The sequence below is a fragment of the Conger conger genome, chromosome 6 (genome assembly GCF_963514075.1).
Source record: "Conger conger chromosome 6, fConCon1.1, whole genome shotgun sequence".
In the NCBI taxonomy this organism is placed as follows: Eukaryota; Metazoa; Chordata; class Actinopteri; order Anguilliformes; family Congridae; genus Conger; species Conger conger.
In genome coordinates this window covers 20,165,913-20,187,828 of record NC_083765.1, presented here as the reverse complement: position 1 = coordinate 20,187,828, position 21,916 = coordinate 20,165,913, and the positions used below count along the sequence as shown (strand labels likewise).

Below are 21,916 nucleotides of genomic sequence, written 5' to 3'. Positions count from 1 at the left end.
TTTGGGTTGGTATTAGGAGCAGATTTATTCAGCTGATGCTACCTCTCAGACCAAGTTGTAATAAAGTGTTACACCCTGCCAGTGGCAGAACTGAACAATTCTCAGACAATAAAAGTGCTATAACCTGTTTATTATGTCAACGTGTGTTTATGACACCTCCTCCTCTCACTTCTTGATCTCTATTCTAACATGGATGATCTGCCAACTCCATGTTGTCACTATGTTGTTTCAGGTGGATTCACATTCACTGATACTCTTATAACTGTATAAAATCAATCATCAGTCATTTAAGCGGCAGCTCAAATGTATCAACATATAAAACATATTTTTAAAATTATAATAAAATATAATACAACATAATTTGATGTTGTTCATGATCCATTCAGCTTTAATTCACAGTTAGTAAGCATTTTCAATTTAAAATACAGGGCTGTCTTCTTCTTTTGCAAAACTGAATATGAACTAATGACAATGCTATCACTTCCGTGATGCATGCCCTATCATTTGGGTTCAGAAACCATTGATCTTCCTGTCAGCTTGTTGACAGATTATACCGGGGGTCAAAAAAATTATTGAAGACACCTCTTCACACACAAAATACAATTGCTCAGCTCCTCAAAACTGGATGTGGCAGCGCATTATTATTAGTCCGGGAGTGAAATATGACAGACTGTTGAAATCTCCTGCACTCATCTGGTCCTGTGCTCACTTTCCTTCATCGTTATCTGTTTGATTCTTCTGTAATAAATCATGAAGAAGTATGATTATATGAAAAAAAATGAGGGAGGATACATGATGTGAGGAAACTTTCATGTGCATTCATTGCCATTTTATTTTTCACTGTGTATGCAACTATGTGTGCAATTATTTACACGTTTATGTGGAGAATAAGATGAGTGTATGTGAATAAAACACACGTGAAGGTTAATTGTCCTTACATTTTGTATCTAAAAACCAGTTTTAATAGAAGAATAAGCTTTTATGATCAGTAATGTGTTTCACGATATGCGGGATGAATTTGTATTTGGAGAGATTTGGGGATACTTGAGGACATCTGGGTGCAGTTTAGGGAAATGTGGAATTTGAATGTCTATCAATACCTTTACTAACTTTTGTACACAAGTTTCTGCAGAAAAATAAAGTTGTTCTGGATTGGTCCTTGACTTAGAAATTGAGATATCCAGTGCTAAACTATAAAACGTAATGCGTTTTGTAATTGTATTTGTATTTTAGTGTAACTTTTATATACACTATACATGCTCTGGCATACATTTGTTCTGTCTCAAATTTCTTTTGTAGACTGTGGTTAGGCACGCTTTCACTGGCTAAAACACAAGCTACTGCTGTAATGTGTGCTTTTCATATTTCTTAAATGTTTTTCTCTGCACTCTGGTGTCCAGGGAGGGAGTGTGTGGCCTACACACAGGTTCACACACCTTTGTGCACACAAAGCCAAGATGAGCAAAAGTGCTCCTTCATCCCACAGTGTGTAGCATGTTCCACTGGACACCATGGCAACCCTCGGTCAACAGTCTTTATGCAGATGGAGAGGAAACCAAACACAGTGTGTAGCATGTTCCACTGGACACCAAGGCGACCCTTGGTCAACAGTCTTTATGCAGACGGAGAGGAAACCAAACACTGTGTAAAATGAAGCTGAACATTGATCTCAGCTTTCCTGAACTGCACAACTAAAGCACACTCCTCTTTCAGGGAATAACAATCTCTCAACATAAAAGGCCTTCTTAAAACTAGGATTCCAGAGAATTTTAAGGAAATCAAAATGTCCATAAACTGATTCAGGTCTGTATAACATTTTAAGAATTTGTAAAACTTTAATACAAAACACTGTGGTACAATAAAATTTAATATTTTTCTTGCTGTTTTTGTTTGGTTTCTCTCAATGCATTAAAGATGTTGATGTCCTACATTTGTATGCAAAGAATTAGTATGTCTCTCCCGTAGGCGTATCAATCAGATTCAAGTCTGAGGATAATTATCGATTTTACTTTGCCAAGACTGTTGCTTTATGAGTGCTCATTCAGGGAAATTGCTTTTACCATTCTCAATAACAACAACTAGGCCTTTTATTGCTGCAGTACAGTAGAAAGTGATTGGTCCATTGAGACAGATTCATGATTGGTCTGTTAGGAAACAGACTGATTCATGATTGGTCCATTAGTAAACAGCCTGATGCATGATTGGTCCGTTAAAAAAACAGACTGATACATGGAGAGTACTCGGAAGCCAAGCAGATGTTTTATTCAGGTTCAGCTTGTGAAACATCAATATTTCAAACTCATTCAAGCTTTCCAATACAATTGCATCACAATTATGAACATTGCAGTACACTTCCAAAAAAATGTAAATTAAAAATATAAATAAAAGTTATTTTCGGTTTTAATGACATACGACTCCATCACTTTAGGTGGAGACTCGCTCACTCCCTCCTCTCTCTTATGGGGCTGCCTGCTTTATCATTCTGTCTTTACAGTCAGTCTGGGTTCAGTCAGCAGGCATCCTTAAAGTTACCTGAGTTCACCTGGATAAACACAGAGTTAAGAACATGTGTTGGGTTAATGCCAGCCCATGTCACAGTGAACAATGATGCTTCAGTGACCGAGTGTGTGGGCTGCTGATATACAGTGTCTGTGCTTGGGAAGAAAGTATTTTCTGAATACCTGCCGGGATATATTATGCGGTATCTCTGCCTAAGCCACATCTGGCCAGAGTTTTAGCACAAGTAATATATTTAAGTGCTTGAGCTAATGAGCTCTTATAAAAATAAAAAAAATTGTGCCATCAACTTCCTTGGTGGAACAGTCTAATTAAAGGAGGCTATTGCGGGCATGTTAACGATATACGTACCTTAAAGATTCTCTGTACGCACCGCTCTTCCTATTAAGCTGTAGCATATGCTATTTTAAATACCAGTCCAAATTTAATTCTGCACAATGCAAAAACATTTGAACTGGTCTGTATTCAATCAATTATTTTATTTTCACAAGCTGGATACCTTTTTTGTGATTGCTGAATTCCGCAAACTGTGTTTGCATTCCAAAAAGGTTCTGTATTGTGTAATTATGAGAAACAAATAAGAACAATTGTTTATTAAATCCTCAAACATTACCAAGAGTGTTTTCATAATTTGAAATGACGGTTTGGGTCCAATCAAATTCGTCCTCAATTGATAAACTAAATTAAAATTAAAGGACCGTTTTAATGAGAGATTGAATCCAATAAACAATATTTCACTTTTAAGAGCAGTCTCAGTTCAAGGACAAATTCTAATTGTTTCCAGGCTTCCGTCAGTCAATTAGCATTATCACCTCTTTCAGCATGAGGCAGAGACTAGAATAGAGAGAATAAGGTGACAGAGCCAACCCAAAATGACAGGCAGGAGAGGGAAGGTGTGTCCACACCTGCACTTCCTGTGCTAATGTTCCTCTGCACTAATATGTCCTCCTGCCGTGTCTTCCTAAACTCCTTAACCTGAGGTGCTAATTGTAAAAGCAGATATATTTTGCTACTGGAAGATTTGTGTAGCCATGAGAGGGCATTGATTGGTATTTTAGAAGGGGCATTCTGTAGCCTAGTGGCTAAGGAATGTTACTGGGACCTGGAAGGACGGATGTTCCAGGTTTGAGTCCTGGATCCTCTCTGTATGGAGTATGCATGTTCTCCTCGTGTCTGCGTGGGTTTCCTCTGGATACTCTCGTTTCCAGTCCAAAAACATATAGCCTCAGGTCTACAGATGAAAATAAGCCTCTCTGGCTAACTCTGGCACATTTACATTTGTAATGAAATGTAAATGAAATATTATCATTCCATTGAGCTTTGTAAGATTTTTCTGTTAAAACATTGTTACAAGACCATTGTAAATCCCTTCCTATCATTGAAAAAGGCTCACTGACATGTTGACTCCCCCTCTGCCTAGTCCTTAAATTCGGGTTTCAAAATATGCAGTTGACGGGCCGACACGCTGTACCAAAACATTGTATAACTGTACAATAATTCAAGCTCATTGGTTGAAAATCGGTTCTAACTGCCACAGCCAATGGCTGTGCGCATTTACCAAGAAGGGGGAGGGATAAACAGAGATGTGGTTTGATGGAGTTTGTTGCTGCTATTCCTCTCTTGGCCGTTAGAAGTCTGAAATTACCCATTGTGCCATTAATAATAATAATAATAATAATAATAATAATAATAAATGACTTGTTGTTGCAGACGCTTAATCCAAAGTCACTTACAGTTGATTAGACTAAGCTGGAGTCAATCCCCCCAGGAGCAATGTGGGCTTAAGGCCCCAGCAGCTGCACTGATCTTATTGAGGCTACACCGGAGATTGAACCACCAACATTCCAGGTCCCAGTCATGTACCATAGCCACAAGGCTACATGATGCCCCCCCCCCCCCCCCCCCCCATATTCACCACTCTACTCAACCCTCCATTTTGCATCCTCCACCATCCCAGTTCCCAACTTTTCTTTTTCTCTCTGAGAACCCTTAAAAGGCCCATAAAGGCCCGTATTGCATTAGCAAGCCTGTTAACACACTGTCCTCTTCCCTCTGGGACCCCGTTAACTCGGTCTTAAAGCTGAGAAAGTCCATTTAATGGGTCTGACACTTATCCACTTTGTAAAGTCATCAGGACACACTCTCAACAGTGCAGTGTGGGGTTCGGACCCTGTCACTCACACATCCAGTTTTAGACTTCACCTCCGATGGCCTCATTTTGGATAAACTTCAAGGCATTTCACCTAAAGAAATTAAAAATGAGAAATTATTCAACAGTGACAAAATCTCCTCTTGCAGAAAATCTTTTGTCGGCCCCCCACAGCCACACACGTGCGCACACACACGGACATGCACACACACACACACACACACACACACACACACACACACACACACACACACACACACACATACACCACATCTTTAGAAGCTCTTAAAGCATAACCTTTATGCGTATAATAATTGAGCTTTATGAGGGCACTCAGGCTGAACGGCAAAGGAGCTGAATCTCCTCTTTTCACATGGACACCCCCATTTGAGTCGTAATAACAATAAAAAGCCCTTTGAGGCTAAATGAGTACAGCACTGCTAAGAGGGAGTGAGTCCTGGCTCTTATTCTACTCAAAATGGTGACGGGCTAAGAGAGCAGGTCTGTTTATATCAATTTTCATATACTATTTATTTTCTTCATTTTAATTATTCAGTTATTTTGTAAATAAATACTGTTTGGCAAGTTCATTCTGGGGATCTCAGAAAATACATTTGTGAAGATAAAAATTGGAGGTGTTAATCAGATGTTGGTACGATATGAATTTAGCACTCATTCAAAAACAGTTCATTACACTGTCATGGTTCTACTTTTGGAACATCTAATTTAAGCACAGTTACGTGTGTATGCAAGTGTGTGTATGTGTGTGTGTGTGTGTGTGTGTGTGTATGTGTGTTCCAAAATAATTGCCCATGAAGAGGACTAAAATGTTCAACAAATGAAAATGTGTCACAAAAGGAATTATGTATTTTACCGAGAATATCCCATTTTATAACCTAGAAATTAAAATATTCCTTATTAAAAATAAAGAAAAAAACTAAACCAATCAGATACTGTAGATGGTGGAGGGTCAGCATGAGTGTTAAGGTCAGGGTTAGGACTATAGGTTAGGGTTATGATCAGGGTTAGGACTATAGGTTAGTTAAGTAAGAAATCTTTATTTCCCAAGTTGTCCCATATTAGGGCCTCTTGGGAAATAAAAGTTTGCACTGGCCATTCAGGGTACTGAAGCCTTTAAGTAGGAAGAATTTGGTCCCTCTTGTGTCGGTGCTCTATGTGCGTTGATTTAGTCCTCTTGGAAATAGAGTGCTAAGTTTGAGAATCCAGTGTTTCTCAAACCTGCGTCTCTCCTCCGGTGTCCAATTATTGTTCATTTGAAGGCCCGATATTTCTAGTGCCTCAAGTCCATGGTGAAGGAAATGAGCCACCAGGTGTGTAGGTTAGGGTTATGATCAGGGTTAGGACGATAGGTTAGGGTTATGATCAGGGTTAGGACTTTAGGCTAAGGTTATGATTAGGGTTAGGGCTATAGGTTATGGTTATGCGTAGGGTTAGGACTATAGGTTAGGCTTATGATTAGACAAGACCAAAGTCCTCATTAGATGGATTTCATGGATCCATAAACTCTGTAGCAGCCTAAATTGGTGCTGTTCTCTCTCTCTCTCCATTTACACAGAGGTCCTGGTTACAATAAAGAAAATAAAATGAGGAGTTGGTTTTTATGAAAGTGAAATTGTTTAACAGTAGGCCCCGGTTTAATCACTTCTGGTGCAGTGGTGTGGCTGGTCTGATGGTGATCGACAGCAGTGTGGTGTTTCACCTGTATCCAGACTCTCCCAGGCAGGCCATTCCTGCTGATCTGCACCTTTTGTGTTCTTGCTGGTGTGGGGAACATAGCCGGGGCTCAAATCAATTGAACAGAAGTCTCTGCTACTTCAGTTCACCTGTCAGAACAGCATTAGCATGTCTGCCAACCTGCCACGGATGCTGGGAAATTGAAAAAAATGTAAACCTCCTGGTACTTCTTCCTTTCAGGGGTGCAATAGGTTCACTTCTCTGTTCCTGAATCTTTTACATATCCTCACTCAATATTTTGACAATATTTTCCAATGAAGGCATTTTGATTTACAAGATTCATTATTTCTGTTTTTAAAGCCAATCTGGTTGTATAACAAATTGGGTAAATTCAAAGGATACGCACATTTGAATGAGATACAGTCTCCAGTGATTAAATTTATCGGTTCTGAAAATGATGCCCAGGTGAAGATTAGCACATACGGTCTTTCAGCTGTTTTATTATTTCACAACCATTTTGAAAGGTCACATGATCTGGGAGTAGATGTGTGCTACAATTGAGAGAAGACGGTTGAGATGGACTTCCTACCATTTGTAACAGGATGATACCATACCTTTCAGATCCTTATGCTTAATGTTCTTGGTACTTTAGTGGTACAGAGGATGCTGATATGAAGTACCAGGCAGTACCATCTTTCTTGGGCATGTTAAACCATCTGATTTTCTAGTTTGATAGCTTGCTTTTTTCTGGATTGGACTGGCAAATACAATAGATGAAGAAGAAATAAATGGGCGGCCTGTAGCGTAGTGGTTAAGGTAAATGACTGGGACACGCAAGGTCCGTGGTTCAATCCCCAATGTAGCCACAATAAGATCTGCACAGCCGTTGGGCCTTTGAGTAAGGCCCTTAACCCTTCATTGCTCCAGGGGAGGATTGTCTCCTGCTTAGTGTAACCAATTGTACGTCACTCTGGATAAGAGCGTCTGCCAAATGCCATTAATGTAATGTAATGTAATGTAACACATGGATATTGAGGCTAAATTTATGCATCCATATTACCCAGTAAGATAATTTTTTTGCCGCAAGAAAGATGACCTGCAAAAACGTTCTACACATCGATGTTGGAAACAATATTGACAGAATCTTTTCTGAATCCTACCCAATGAACATGGCAAATTTGGATGCCATCAATTAGCAATGTAATGATATCCTGTGATGCGTATCTCACCTGTTCTTCCTATTCCAACCTGTATTGTAAAAATTATAAGTAGTATGGTGTCATCCTGTTACAAATGGTAAAATCTGACTCACCACTGACCTATAGGGATGGAGATCATTAAGATGTTATCCATTATGTATATGCCATTATTGACTGCTTATTGATTCAATTTGTTATTGATTCCTTTTTCATTGTATTTTATGGAAAGAAGACACATTTTAGAATTGGCAGCAGTTTCTAACCAAACAATATTGAGTATATAGTATATAGTAATAAAAAAGATAATTTGTTTTTTGTCTCAGCATTTTTCTGGTTCTTTTTGACTTGACCGTCGTTAACACTGGTTGGGTTTCTTTTATTTTTCTAAGCAATACGATTCTTTGTAAACAATAGAAGCCATCTTTACCGAGTAGGCCTAGAAATACCAGGTAATTGCAGTACATTGCTGATAACAAGCCACCTAAACATTCCATCAGCTGTCTGCATCCACGCAAGGTTTACAATTTAAACAGAAAAAGTGCCTCAAAATATGCGGTATGAAGTCACGGAGATATTTAAAAAGTAACAAACAAAACAATGTCCACTGAAGGGGATTGAGGAAATAACTTAACAGATGTGAGAATCATACAATATTTCATTAAGAGGGCCGTGCACGTTGTTAGGTCTAATAGTTTCTTACTAGCTACCTAGATACGCTGTAAGTTACTCATAAAAATGAATTAAGCACATTGGTATTAGCTAGATGAGTTTGGCTAGTGGAACAAGACAGACCAATTTATCATAGTGCTCGGTCCCTGGCTACCACAATTTGGATAACACAAACTAATTATGAAATGGGACATTTATTAGACTATGTTAAGCTTTGCGGATGGTGCTGGCCATATCGAGCTATAGCTAGTTATATAATTTAGATAGACATGAGTTAGCCACGAAGATCCTGCTGAAAATATATCTGTAGTCACCCCAGATCAAACCCGATATTGAGCTAGTTAACGTCAGAACTAGCGGTTACACTGTGCTTGAGCTACAGTCCATGAGACTGTCTAAAGTGGACAGTACTACTGTCGGTGTCATCTACTGCCTGCTCATGATACCGATTCTCATGTCTGTTTAATAATAGAATGTTCAATTAGCCAAATTCATTTTTCAGAATTCAGTTTTCAGAATTTTGTCTTGTCTCGGAATCTGTTGGAATTAAATGTAGTTATTTTAGTGCAAAAAAGTTGTTATATTTTATGCGAGCCCATTGCCAACATGAAGCATGTTATCAATGCATGAAATGATCAGGTCTGATACAAATCTTGCTTGTGGAACATCAAAACAATGTTCAGGGAGGGCTACATTATTGATTAACAGTGTTTTGATATTCATATGTACATCAGATCTGGGAAACTCAAATCTGGCCCTAGCCCTTATTGATGCCACTGATTGGTCAGGGGTTCCACTGACCTGGTGACCCTGATCGAATTCCTTCACTGATTGGATGGGAGCAATTAATCCAGCGGAGGAATTGATGAGAGATTAATAATAAATTTGCCTAATTTTGTAGCTGATTTGTTTCTGATTCATGTTTTTTTGTTAGATTCTTCCCTTTTCCATTTCAAGGGCTGTCTGTCCATGCAAATGTAGCCACTCACATGCAGACTGATGTGAAGGTTAGTTTTGTGAAGTTATTATGTAGATGTGTTGCATTGTGTTGTGTGAGATTCCAGTGTTCAGATTCTGAGAAAAGGAAAGGACATCTATTTGAACCTATTTGTCTGTATTCAGTGGATATTCTTACCCGGTTACAAATTATTCTTTGCTCTCTCTCTCACTCTCTCTCTCTCTCTCTCTCTCTCTCTCTCTCTAACACTCACACTCTTTATCTCTCCCACCCTCTTGCTCTTCCTCTCACAATAAACACAAATTCAGTGATCACCAAACTGGACTCAGTAATAAACAATGTAATACACGTCATATGTTAATTATTCATTTACTGACTCTAGCACCATGGCTCTGAGCAGTTGAACTGACATCCGTTTTTCAGTTCAGCCTTTTCAAATAAACCAAACAAATAAGGAGATAGAGCTGCATCCTAATAATCCAACGATGTTCAGGGCTAATCGGCCATGAATCAAACCCCATTGTGCAGTGGTAAATGTCACAGAACACGTAAAAGCCTCCAAGGTGAACGGTGAAAAGATTAGTTTTCTTGTGAGAAAACTGAGAAAGCTTCAGTTGGAAGGGAGGCTAGCTTTCAAATATGATGATTAAACGTATTGCAATCGAGGACATTTAAGATGGGAGTTTTATGTGTGACTCCAGCCTCATTGTCACCGAGTGGGAACTAATTAGCCAAGAGAGGGATCTGGAGTGGAGTCGTCTCATTCTGGAGTGTTCTCACTGACCAAATGAGTCAGATGGAAATTGGCATCACGCCTGCATCTTCATTTATTGGCAAAGCCGTGTATGAGATGCTGTTTGGTTTTAAGGTCAACTGCTTTTCAAATGGGCCTTTCACCACTGTCAGCGACAACATGGCAACCTTTCCTAACAGGCCTGCCCTGTGTTGAGATTTTTGCAGACAGCAGAATGGCTATATTTGGTCTGTGTGATTCTGAAATCAAGGCACATACATGCAGGACTGGATTCCATCAGTGTTCACCCACACCCCTTAGCTTCGATTCAGTATATTGATATCTGGTTCCAATTCACAAACAGTTATATATACAGTACATAGAGTAAGCACAACATTTCTTTTCCAATGTAATAGCTTTTTATCTCAGTAGCATTTTCCCCACAGAATGACTAAATCCTGTCTCATCATGCCATGCAGAGACAAAATGGCGTTTCAAATGTTTTTTTCAAGATTTTCCCAAAATAGTATCAGCACAGAGAACATTCCACAGAAGGGATTAATATATATTATCCACTGAGTTACTGTTTTTTACACAGCTGACTGTATTCCATAAATAACACAGATTCAAAATTTATTTCAAACACTCTGTGGCACCAGATCTGAGATTATTCACAGATATTACACCTACAGTTATCTCCTCCCCCGTTTGCCACCGAAACATGGAACTTTGAAAACCCATTGCGGGGTTAACAGCTGATCTGTTCCCATCCCATGATACCACTGGAATAAACAAACACTCCATATGTTCCTCGTTTCATAGAAGAAGAACATATGCCTCCTTCCTATCGTCCTCATTATCCAGAGTCCTGGCCAACGTTTTCCTTTTCTCTGCTGCCTCATTAACCGAGTACACACACACACACACCGACTGGAGCTTTGTTACAGGGAATGGTATTTCAAATCACATCATGTGCACAGTGTTGATGAGGGACATGTGCGCAGTGTTGATGAGGGATTTGTAAATGAAGCACAGAGGTCTTTCAGTACAGGGCTTGTACTCACTGTTTGTCCTTGGAAGCCATTTTCATTCAATTGACCAGTCGTTCTGTTGTCATATTTACATCCCCTTTTCGCTTCTTCCTTAAAGGTACAGTAGGTAATTTCGGACTTCTAATGGTCAAGAGAGGAACTGCAGCAACAAACATGCTCAAACCTCAGGTTATTTCCCAGGAAAGAAAAGCAGAGCTGTATTTGGAGTGGAGGGCCAGATTTGAAGATCCCTGTTCTAGACTATGTGCATATGACCTGAGTATTTGGCCACATCTGCACAGTCAAGGTCAACGGCGGGACAAATAAGAAACAGTGGATATCTACTCAAGGAATCAATAATATTATACTTTTGATAATGTGTAATTTGATAAAGTAATAGGTTATAGTGTGTTGTGCTTTTTAGATTTTTGGCCCTTTGTGTGGTGCTTGTGTATGGCCATCAGTGCAGTAGCTACCAATGCTGCAATTTCCGAAAGCATTATTTATTTCATATAATCTGTTCCTATCAGCCACCCTTTCAAATTTAATGTTCCGGATTTAATGCTGGATCGAGTAGCCTTGTATGCACAACCATTCATGCTGTAGCAGGGAGAATTTGTCTGTTTGTTTTGCTGGTAATTTGTTTATAGTCAGTATGATAAATTTTAATGGTGGTAAGGGTACATTGTTTTTACATCCATACTGAATAATGATCCAAAGGCCTTTGCATTGAACATGTTCCTTCACTGAAACACCTGTACTCATATATGTGCAATGAAACACAGCTACAGGCAACTATACAAACAAACAAACATATACATACATACATACATACATACACGCTACATACAAAAATACAAAAATACACACATACATACAATAACACATGCACGGATGCACACACACACACACACACACACATACATTTAAAGAGCGGGAGATGATTGTTGACCTGAAGCCATAACAATGTGATCTTTAGTTTATGTCCTGTGTTGGATCTTTTTTCTTTTGTCGGTGGAGACCATTGCAGAGGCCTAACACACAGGAGAGGAGCCAAATCTTTCTGTTGTACCCTTGGAAAGATTGAACACTAATTCAGACACAGGATATTGTGTTTACTTCCCTTCTATTTGGTGGGAATTGGGCAGGAGACTGGGAATCTGCTGGTGCCTCCGGTAGAACCAGCCCCATCTTGGAGAATGAATTCCCCAATAAAGCCAACAGACTCAGGGCAATAATTACAGCTGTTTGTAACTGGATCCTGCAGCAGCACCGCTAAAACTAATCATAAAACAACAAATTCACTGGGCACTGGAGACTGTGCTTGCGTTCACTTGTTCTGGAGTGGAGTTGTAAAGCACAATATGGCCACTCAAAGTTCCATCAGCACTGCAGTAATTCCATCCCCTGTGTGTGGGGGGGAGCAAGGAGCTAGATGTTTCCAGAAGAGGTGTGTGTATGTGAGTGAGGGTGCACTTGTCGATTTATCTAACTGGGGCCATAGTGTCATTACACATCCACAAAGTGGGGACATGTGTGTGCATGTATATGTGAGGGAGTGAGTGAGCGTGTGTATGTGACATTTTCACTTTTTTCCAAGATCTCGAACAGTCCCGAGAGTGGAGGTAATAGGGAAAGCTTATTATATACATCTAATGGGCACAGAAAATCCATGAGGAATTTGTTCTTAGTTGTTTTTTTGGAAGATTCTTATCGCTCTTCTTATCATTATGGAATAATATATAATTCAAATTTGGAACTAAATACAGTACATTCATTATTATTCATTATTATTATTCAATAATATTTGATTTTCTGTGTTTACTTGTAAATTTAGAGAAATATATTTTCCTCTTCAAAGTTTGTAAACTCATTTTGTGGCTTATAGTGGTTATTTAGGTTCTGATTTGTTCTAATGTGCCTTATGTAATCTGTACTTGACATGTATTAACATTTTGTCCATAAGAGGGCTACATAAATGACCTATGGAGAATCCACTAATTGCTTCATTTATGCTAATTACCTATCACCTGTCTGACATGACGAGGCTGTTAGCGGATGAAGGCTGTATAGCTAAAGCGCGTCTTTGTGACTACTGTTATTAGAAACATATAAAATCATCTATATTGTGAGTGCTGGTCTTTTTTACATTGTATGATCCCTGGGCCACAGCACCCGTAGTGTGTGTGTGTCTGTGTGTGTGTTTGTGTGAGCGTGTGAGCATGTATGCATGTGTGCAGGTATGTGTGCGTATACAGGCGTGTGTGTGTACACATTTGTGAGTGGGGTCCATGCAGCGTGTGTGTGTGTGTGTGTGCATGTATATGAGGGAGTGAGTGCGTGCGTGTATGTGTGCATGTTTGTATGCATGTGTATGTGATTAAGTGCGTGTGTGTGTGCATTCATGGGGATCATGTGAAATTGTACCATTTCTTCTAAATAACCTGAACTCACGGTCTTTAGCATTTCACACAGATTCAGTTCAAACGGCTGGATGATTACTGCAGCCAATCAGAGTGGATTCCTTGCTCAGGGGTAAAACAGCAGTGCCTCCTCTGGTAGTATGTAACTGCTAACCACACGCAACAGAACCTGAGCCCAAAATGATTTTTTTACTGCATATAATGCAGGGATTTTTGGGCTTTGTTACAATGCATTGGGATAAGGCACAATTCTGCACCCTGGTGAATAAAACTGCTTTTAAAACAGCTGGTAGCTGGAAATTTAAGGCTGGTCATAGCTGGATTTTACACCAGGGTTATTTTGTGGTACTTCCATATTTAATGATAATAGACCTAAACACATTTAAGTTTGTGTTTCTCCTCTGAGCCATTTTTTGATACTGCCTCAGCCAAAGCAGAGAGGAGTTCTTCTCTAGCGTACGGAATTGGACATGGAGTAGATCAGGGCTGATGAGGGTCACCACAAGCATGCTGGGCATTGGCCCTCCAAAAATAACATGTCAGAGTGGAAAATGTTATGATAGTGAAACTATGCATGCATAGAATGGACATTTTTGAAATCACTTTTACATACCTGTATTATATAAATGATTATTTGTAATATTAATGCCTATATTCTTTTACAATAATTAACTCTGTACATCCTGTAGGTCCCCAGAACTATGTGTTAATGCTCAAGCTGACCACTAAATCATCACCAGTTTAACTGAACCAATGACAACATTGGAAATAAATCTTTGCATATTAAGAACATAAATAATTTAGATACATTCACGTACAGCTGAATGATGGGTCAACTAAAAAGGGTATGAACCCAGAAATATTGTACGCAATTATACCTTACCAAACGTGTTATGATGTATCTTCTCTGTTATTATCGCAGATACAAAAAGGTGAACATCAAAGAGAATGAGCCACACATATTCTTCATTATAACTGTACACCGGGGTCCATCTCCAATCAGCTAATTTCAAGGGTAGTGATTTTACAAGGGATCAGCATAATGAAACAAATACAACACTGCCTATCCGTGTATAATAAAGCATGCTGCAATGCATTCTGGGACATACAGAAGGAAACAGGCTATCATTTAGAAGGCAATTCATATTATGTTGTTGAATTACTGATTATTAACTTAAACTAAGACGTACAGCAGAGATACAAAATTTGAGTAACCTGTAAAAAAAGGCTAGAATGATGGAGGGGTATGCCTCCCACACTATGTGTAGAATTGTACGGATTGAAGGATTGATCATTAAGACTTTTCTGTCTTAGTAATCGTCTTTATGGCGCCAATTTTGTTGTGTTGCAGTCTTACTGGAAAAAGCAATCATTCTCATAAAATTCTTCATCTAAAATATATAACCAAAAATGTGGAATTAGAATGCATAATTCAAATTACCAATATTAATTGCCAAATATTGATAACCTGAAGGTTCAAAAGACTGATTTGACTAGGCCCTCATCCACACATCACAACCGACACCGGGTTTATTAAAATACATTTACGAAACAAACAAACACAGAACATAAACCTCTTGAGCTAACGGGATGGAAGAGAAGGAATAGTATGGGTTTGCCTGTGCGCACGCGTATGTAAGCACTTAAGTCTGAACAAAGGATCTTTCTCTTGACAAAGAGAGAAATGTAGCTTCAAGCTTCAACAAGTGATATGATAAATTATAAGCGGGCTATTCACAACTACCAGCTACTTTAGTCAATAATTCTAAGTTTGAGTGGTAGAGGGTTAGCTGTGAGGAGCGAGAGATGCTAAGTGTGTAGTTTCAGTGGATAGATACGCGCAAACGTCTTCACGGACGTTGACGGCTAGCAGTGCATTCAAATTATAAAAACAAAGATAAATAAAAACACACACATTCACAGTTATATCAGTTAAGACTCAGGTAAACATTAGGTAGGCCTGGAATGTTTGTTCAGTCTTACTGAGTCCACACACATTGCTGGCTCCGGGGGTGTGCTGTCCTTGGAGAAGCGACAGGGGAGCCGTGAAAGCTGGGGCCTTTCCTGTGTGCTGCGCGATGTTGTCTGGTCCATTCAGTCATTGAAAGAGGACCATTTTAGTTGATTGAAGCAAGTTTGTTTTACAGCTCAGAACTGTTTGTTCTCTGCAGTTTCGAGTAGTCAGCTGATGCAGCAATGTGCGTGCGAGTTTAAGAGAGAGTCCAAAGAGAGAACAAAGAGAGGCTGGGCAATGTGATTGTCTTAGGTCTTATACTGTTGAACTTTATTGTTTCTGGCGTTACAGTACTGGTTTAACTGTCACTAGAAGTCACGCCGGGGTGGTGCTGTAATCGTCACATTCCCTGTGGAATTCTGGTAAATGTGGTCCCGTGGTCCCTACAATAAGCAACTATTCCACAAAGGGATTCAAATGAAAACATCCTTTAATTTAACTTTTCAAGTTACAAACACTTCACTTTCAGACTGGTTCCACTGTATTACTTATTCATACATTATTTTGTGAACAGAACTGCGGAAATGTTTGCTCCATATGTGCTATTAAAAAAAATCTGGTCCCCCAGAAAAAAGCATTTGAATAATTTTGACATTAATAGGGTTTGAGAGCTGAACTAAGCTATTTGAGATCACAGAACCAGGCCACATAAACTAGAGTCACTGTCATGACTTAAAATTAGTTCTGTTGTATTATTTTTTAAATGAATTTCTCACCCCTTTCATTGACTGGTTCTGTAATCCTACAAGCGAGGCTAATTTAACCCCCATTTGCCCAGTCTCAGCCGAACACATACCCAAGCTCTTTACCAGCCTCTGATCACCTCAGAAACCATTTGGGGTGAATGTGTGTGGGCGGAGGGGGGAGGGGGCAGGGGGGTCGTTTGGGGCCGTGTGCAGAAAGACCAGACTGAATGTTGAGCCTGCTAGCCCAGGCTGATAATAGAATATAAAATCAGCGCGTATTGAACTCTTGATAAGCAGGGAAGTTGTGAGAAAATCGTTACCTCTGATTACCTGGCATGACTGTGGCTTTCTAAGGCCTTTCAATGAACCTTCAGAAGGGAGAACATTCTAGTCATTATTTGCGCAGTTTGCCGGTCGGTTCTCCGCGAGCCAATCACAACAAGCTGCCAATGACGCCGCACATGAACACGCAATTAGTGCCATGGGAGGAGCCTGTCCTGAATCAACTTTTCAGGCTGCTGAAATGGTAACGGTATGCTGGTTATTTTCGGTATGAAATGGGTTTATTAACCTATAGGCAGAAAGCAGACAGACTCGCCAATGTGGTCTGGAACTTCTGCACAGATTTCACACTTTTCAACACACCTTACGTATGGACAGAGTCAGATTTACTAAGGAAACAGTCGCAATGCAAAAATATTTGCTCTATTGCGACTTGTTTGCGCTCACAGATACAAATATATTAACAACCGAGTTACTAATACTGTTCATATGTTGAATAAATGAAACACCCTCTTTCGCAATCTTTTAGTCTGCTATTTCAGTGTGATTTCACCAGGTGGGCTACGTAGTAAAAGCTACTGCCTGCTGCTATTTTCCTCACTTCTCTCTTGTGCATGTCAAGAGATTAAGGATATAACTACTTAACTAGTATCTTGTCAGGTCGTAAACGTTAGCGAACATATTAAAACTTATTTTGGTTTGCCACAAAGTCAGCTAACAAATAGAAAAAGTAACGTTAGTGCACAGCAAAACGTAATGGCTGTAGAATTGAATATGAATCGCTAGCTGGCATTGTTAGATCTAAGTTGCATCCATTTGTATTCAAAATGTGTTGGTGGTAAACTAAATGGAATGTCCATTTAAAATCATTCAACAGTAACCTTTTGATGCAAACATATATTTGCAGGACCTTCGCTGTGTTGAACACACCTCATATCATGGGATTTCATTAATTTGCCAAATTAATCTAGGATAACTTGACATCTGCGCTTGGAACTGTAGATACTGTATGCCTATTGACACAGTCATTTCAAAAAAATTATTTTTGTTTTTTTCGAGCGAGGCTTTTCCCAACCCTTCCATCTCCAGCTTTTCACAAGCACAGAAATCTCTCAGAAAGCATGAAGCATTAGCGCTGCTTTTACAAAAGCCTTTTCCGTGTAAACCATCATCCCTGGAAAGCTGAAGAAATGATTGTGTGTGGTTTCGACGCCACTCGACACCTGCTTGTTGCACTAAAAGGCCGAGTCCAAATAGCAGAAAAATGGTCTCAGTAATGTCCGGGCTGTTTTGAGTTACAAAAAACATAATTTCAGCCGCACTTTTTTTTTTTTTTGGGGGGGGGGGGGGCTGTACCATTCTTGCAAATTCTAGAGACTAGTGTGCGAGATCAGCCGTTTCTGAGATACTCAAACCACCCTGTCTGCCACCAACAATCATTCCACGGTCACTCAGATCAAATTTCCTTCCCATTCTGATGGTTGATGTGAACATTAACTGAAGCTCCTTCCCTGTATCTACATGATTGTATGCATTGCGTTGCTGCCACACGATTTGCTGATTAGCTACTCACATGAATAAGTAGGTGTAATAAAATAGAAATGTTCCTAATAAAGTGCTCGATGAGTGTATATATACACACTATCATTCAAAAGTGTGGGGTCACCGTGTTTCTTTTTTTCTCTGTTTGTAATAAAACAATTCATATGTGGTCAAAGCAGACTTTTATTAAAGGGTATTTTTATAAATTTTGATTTCACCATGTCCCCCATTTCAATGTTGGAGGAAAATTATAATAATATCAAATAAAAGAGTCATGTTTCTGTATTTGGTTGCATATCCTTTGCATGCCATGACTTACTGGTGTCTGTGACCGATCGTCAGAGACTGGATATCTTATTTTCAGGTTTTCCTACAAGCGATGTGACAAAAACTCTCTGAATTTGAATGGATCTCAATGGGAATAGGGAACGTTCCCAGTAAGTCGAGTTATCACTGCACATCTTTCTAGTGTAACACTATGTGGAGTGAGCCTAAATTTCCCCGGTCATTCTGACACAGAATCTGAGAGATAATTTCAGCGTAATGGCCGACTGAGGCTGTACAGCACACCTCACAGCTGGGTCAGGGAGGAACCGCTCAGTCATTGAGAGTCAGGAGCGGGCTCTGTCCGGCCAGCGTGTGTATGAAGACAGATCTCCCCTCACGTGGCTCTGCTTAACTAGCAGCTCTATCTCAGTGAATGGAGCCCAGAGTCTGCCTGTGCTTGGAGGATTCACTCGACCGGAGCACAGAGTCTGCCTGTGCTTGGAGGACTCACTCGACCGGAGCACAGAGTCTGCCTGTGCTTGGAGGATTCACTCGACCGGAGCACAGAGCATGCCTGTGCTTGGAGGACTCACTCGACCGGAGCACAGAGTCTGCCTGTGCTTGGAGGATTCACTCGACCGGAGCACAGCGTCTGCCTGTGTTTGGAGGATTCACTCGACCGGAGCACAGAGTCTGCCTGTGCTTGGAGGATTCACTCGACCGGAGCACAGAGTCTGCCTGTGCTTGGAGGATTCACTCGACCGGAGCACAGAGTCTGCCTGTGCTTGGAGGACTCACTCGACCGGAGCACATAGTCTGCCTGTGCTTGGAGGACTCACTCGACCGGAGCACAGAGTCTGCCTGTGCTTGGAGGATTCACTCGACCGGAGCACAGAGTCTGCCTGTGCTTGGAGGATTCACTCGACCGGAGCACAGAGTCTGCCTGTGCTTGGAGGATTCACTCGACCGGAGCACAGAGTCTGCCTGTGCTTGGAGGATTCACTCGACCGGAGCACAGAGTCTGCCTGAGCTTGGAGGATTCACTCGACCGGAGCACAGAGTCTGCCTGTGCTTGGAGGACTCACTCGACCGGAGCACAGAGTCTGCCTGTGCTTGGAGGACTCACTCGACCGGAGCACAGAGTCTGCCTGTGCTTGGAGGATTCACTCGACCGGAGCACAGAGTCTGCCTGTGTTTGGAGGATGAACTCTATGGTGGCCCGCAGCCTTGTACTCTCACACAGATGTTACTGCTGTTTTGTTAAAGCTGACTATGTGCTTTTATCCAAAGGTGTGTTGAAGTGTCCCTGAGCAAGATGCCTAACCAACAATTGCTCCCAGCAGTCTGGTTGTTGCCATCGTGGGTGTGTGAATGTGTGTGTGAATGGGTGACTGAGAGGCATTCATTGTAAAGTACTTTGGCTAAAAGCATGATATGAATGGAGTCCATCAACCATTTACCAACTGAGGTTTGCTACGCTACCTCGCTGACCAGAATAAATGACGATTCAGAATAAACATTCACAAGGATATTAGTCTTCATTAATTATAATTAGACTTCATTAATAATCACAATCATAACAATAACAATAATAATAATAATAATAATAATAATAATAATAATAATAATAATGATAGAGCATGTCCACTGACTCACCCGACCAAAGCCGGGTTTGTAAAAAAACATTTCCATTTGGGAAAAGCAGTCCTCTTTGATTCCAGGACTGTTTTCCTACCTCTCTTTCCGGTTCATAAGTGGGTCTGCTGCTGGGAGACAGTGGGGCTTCTTCTAAGTTCAGTAAGTGGAGCCTCTCAGCACTCATCATAGACCGCATAAAAAAATAAAAATCAATAGGTCCTTTTGCACTCATGAATTTTTTAGAAGCTGCTGTTAATGCAATGCATTATGGGAAGGGGGTGTGCTGGAGTCTTGACTGATGGCTGAGAAATGGCATTCTCTGAGACGGATGATTGATTTGAGGAGGTTTCACACCCAGCTTGTGTTATTGACATATTAATATGCTGTTGCATTACATTAGGCCAGCAGTGAGCACAACCTCCCTGCAGATTTCTCTATGGTGTGAAAGGACTGATTTACATGTGTTTGCCTTCACAGACATCCCTTAACATTGATCAATAAATGCAATGAACACATATTTATGCATTTAAAGAGTGTAAATGAAATCAAATTAACTACAGCGTTGGGGTGTGCTCAACCCCTGCCAGTAGCCAACATGGCATCTTTCTTTTTTTTTAATTGATATTTATTTTTGTTTTACAAACTCATTCATAACTCACTGACATTAATGTATCCTGATCTACAGGTTTAGGTGAACTGTAGGGTGAATATTAAGAGTTAAAAGCATATTGTCCTCCCAGTTACCAGCTTAACCCTCCGCCCTGGGTGTGCTGAAGTGTTCTTGAGCAAGACACCTTACATAGTAGCCTTTCGCTGTTGGGGAGAGTGTGTGAATGAGAGGTGTTCATTAGAAAGTCTGTAAATGCAGTCCATATATAAATTTACCGTGATGTAAGGAGTGCTTGTAGCGTTATGGTTGCTGTAAGTGACGCAGCCATACCTGGGCACAAGCTAACGCAATGAACACCTGCGAATCTGACACCAAAAATAATCTTTACGATTTCTGCTTGGTCCACAAAGGAATCTGCAACTGGTGTTTGATGTGAGCAGTCGCTAAGGAGACGGACTGGCCTCACTTTCTCCCGCAGAATGAGGGACGTGTCAGACCAAGGTCGGCAGGGACGGCACGACGCGTTTGGATCACCACACAATACAGCCATAAAGCCAGTCTGTTGTCATGGCAATCTTTTGGCTTGTGGTTTTCCTGTGAATTCCATTTCATTCACCAAACAAATCTTCTTTCCTCACCTTAAATTGCAGAAAAAAAAATTACTTATAAATACTACAGCCAAACACGTCCTGGTCGGATTACCAAACACAAAAATCTAAAAGCACTCAGCGGTTGAGTATTGTGGGATATTGTTTTGGACGAGGTACGGATACATTTCATCATGGCAAGCATGGGCCATTCTCCTTCCCAATAATGATTTTACCCGGAATAAGAGATGATAATAATAATTCATTATTTTTCTGAAACTCTTATCCAAAGTGACTTACAGTAGATTAGACTAAGCAGGGGACAATCCCCTTGGAGCAATGTGGGGTTAAAGGTACAATAGGTAAGATTTGTGTTAAAACATTGCTAAAAGACCGTTGTAAATCCCTTCCTATCATTGAAAAAGGCTCACACTCCGCATGTGTTTATAGTCCTTAAATTCTGGTTTCAAAATATACAGTTGGCGGACCGACATTCTACCAAAACATTGTACAGCTGTGCAATAATTCAAGCTCATTTATTGAAAATTGGTTCTAATTGCCACAGCCAATGGCGCGGGGAGGGAAGAGGGAACTTATTCTGAAACTGAACAACGATGGATCAGAAAGCGATCCTTAGATCCTACATCTCCTGTGGTTAAACCAAAGAAAATGAGACCTATGTGTCGTGTGCATAGCGACAAATCTTGGGGCGTGTTTAGCTAAACCTATATTCATCATATCTTAGTCATATGGCCTGCTAGTTACATATAGCCAAATAACTTGCATGCTGAAGTTAAAACCTCAAAAATAAAAAAATAGAAAATAGTGTTGTGTAGCACAATGAAGTCAACATTTTATAAAGTCCAAAACATTGCATGAGAATGTGAAGTGAGCAAGGGAGTTTCGACGTTCACGG

At 40.3% G+C, this 21,916-nt stretch overlaps 1 long non-coding RNA gene across 1 annotated transcript; it reads right to left on the bottom strand.

Annotated features, from left to right (window-relative positions):
• Nucleotides 1-2,300: 2,300 nt before the first annotated feature.
• On the bottom strand, nucleotides 2,301-11,058 carry LOC133130181 (uncharacterized). The gene is made up of 3 exons (XR_009708919.1): nucleotides 10,985-11,058; nucleotides 4,699-4,760; nucleotides 2,301-2,542 (listed from the first exon to the last, which is right to left on the bottom strand). It is a non-coding gene; the product is annotated as an uncharacterized LOC133130181 (long non-coding RNA).
• Between the last annotated feature and the right edge of the window lie 10,858 nt (nucleotides 11,059-21,916).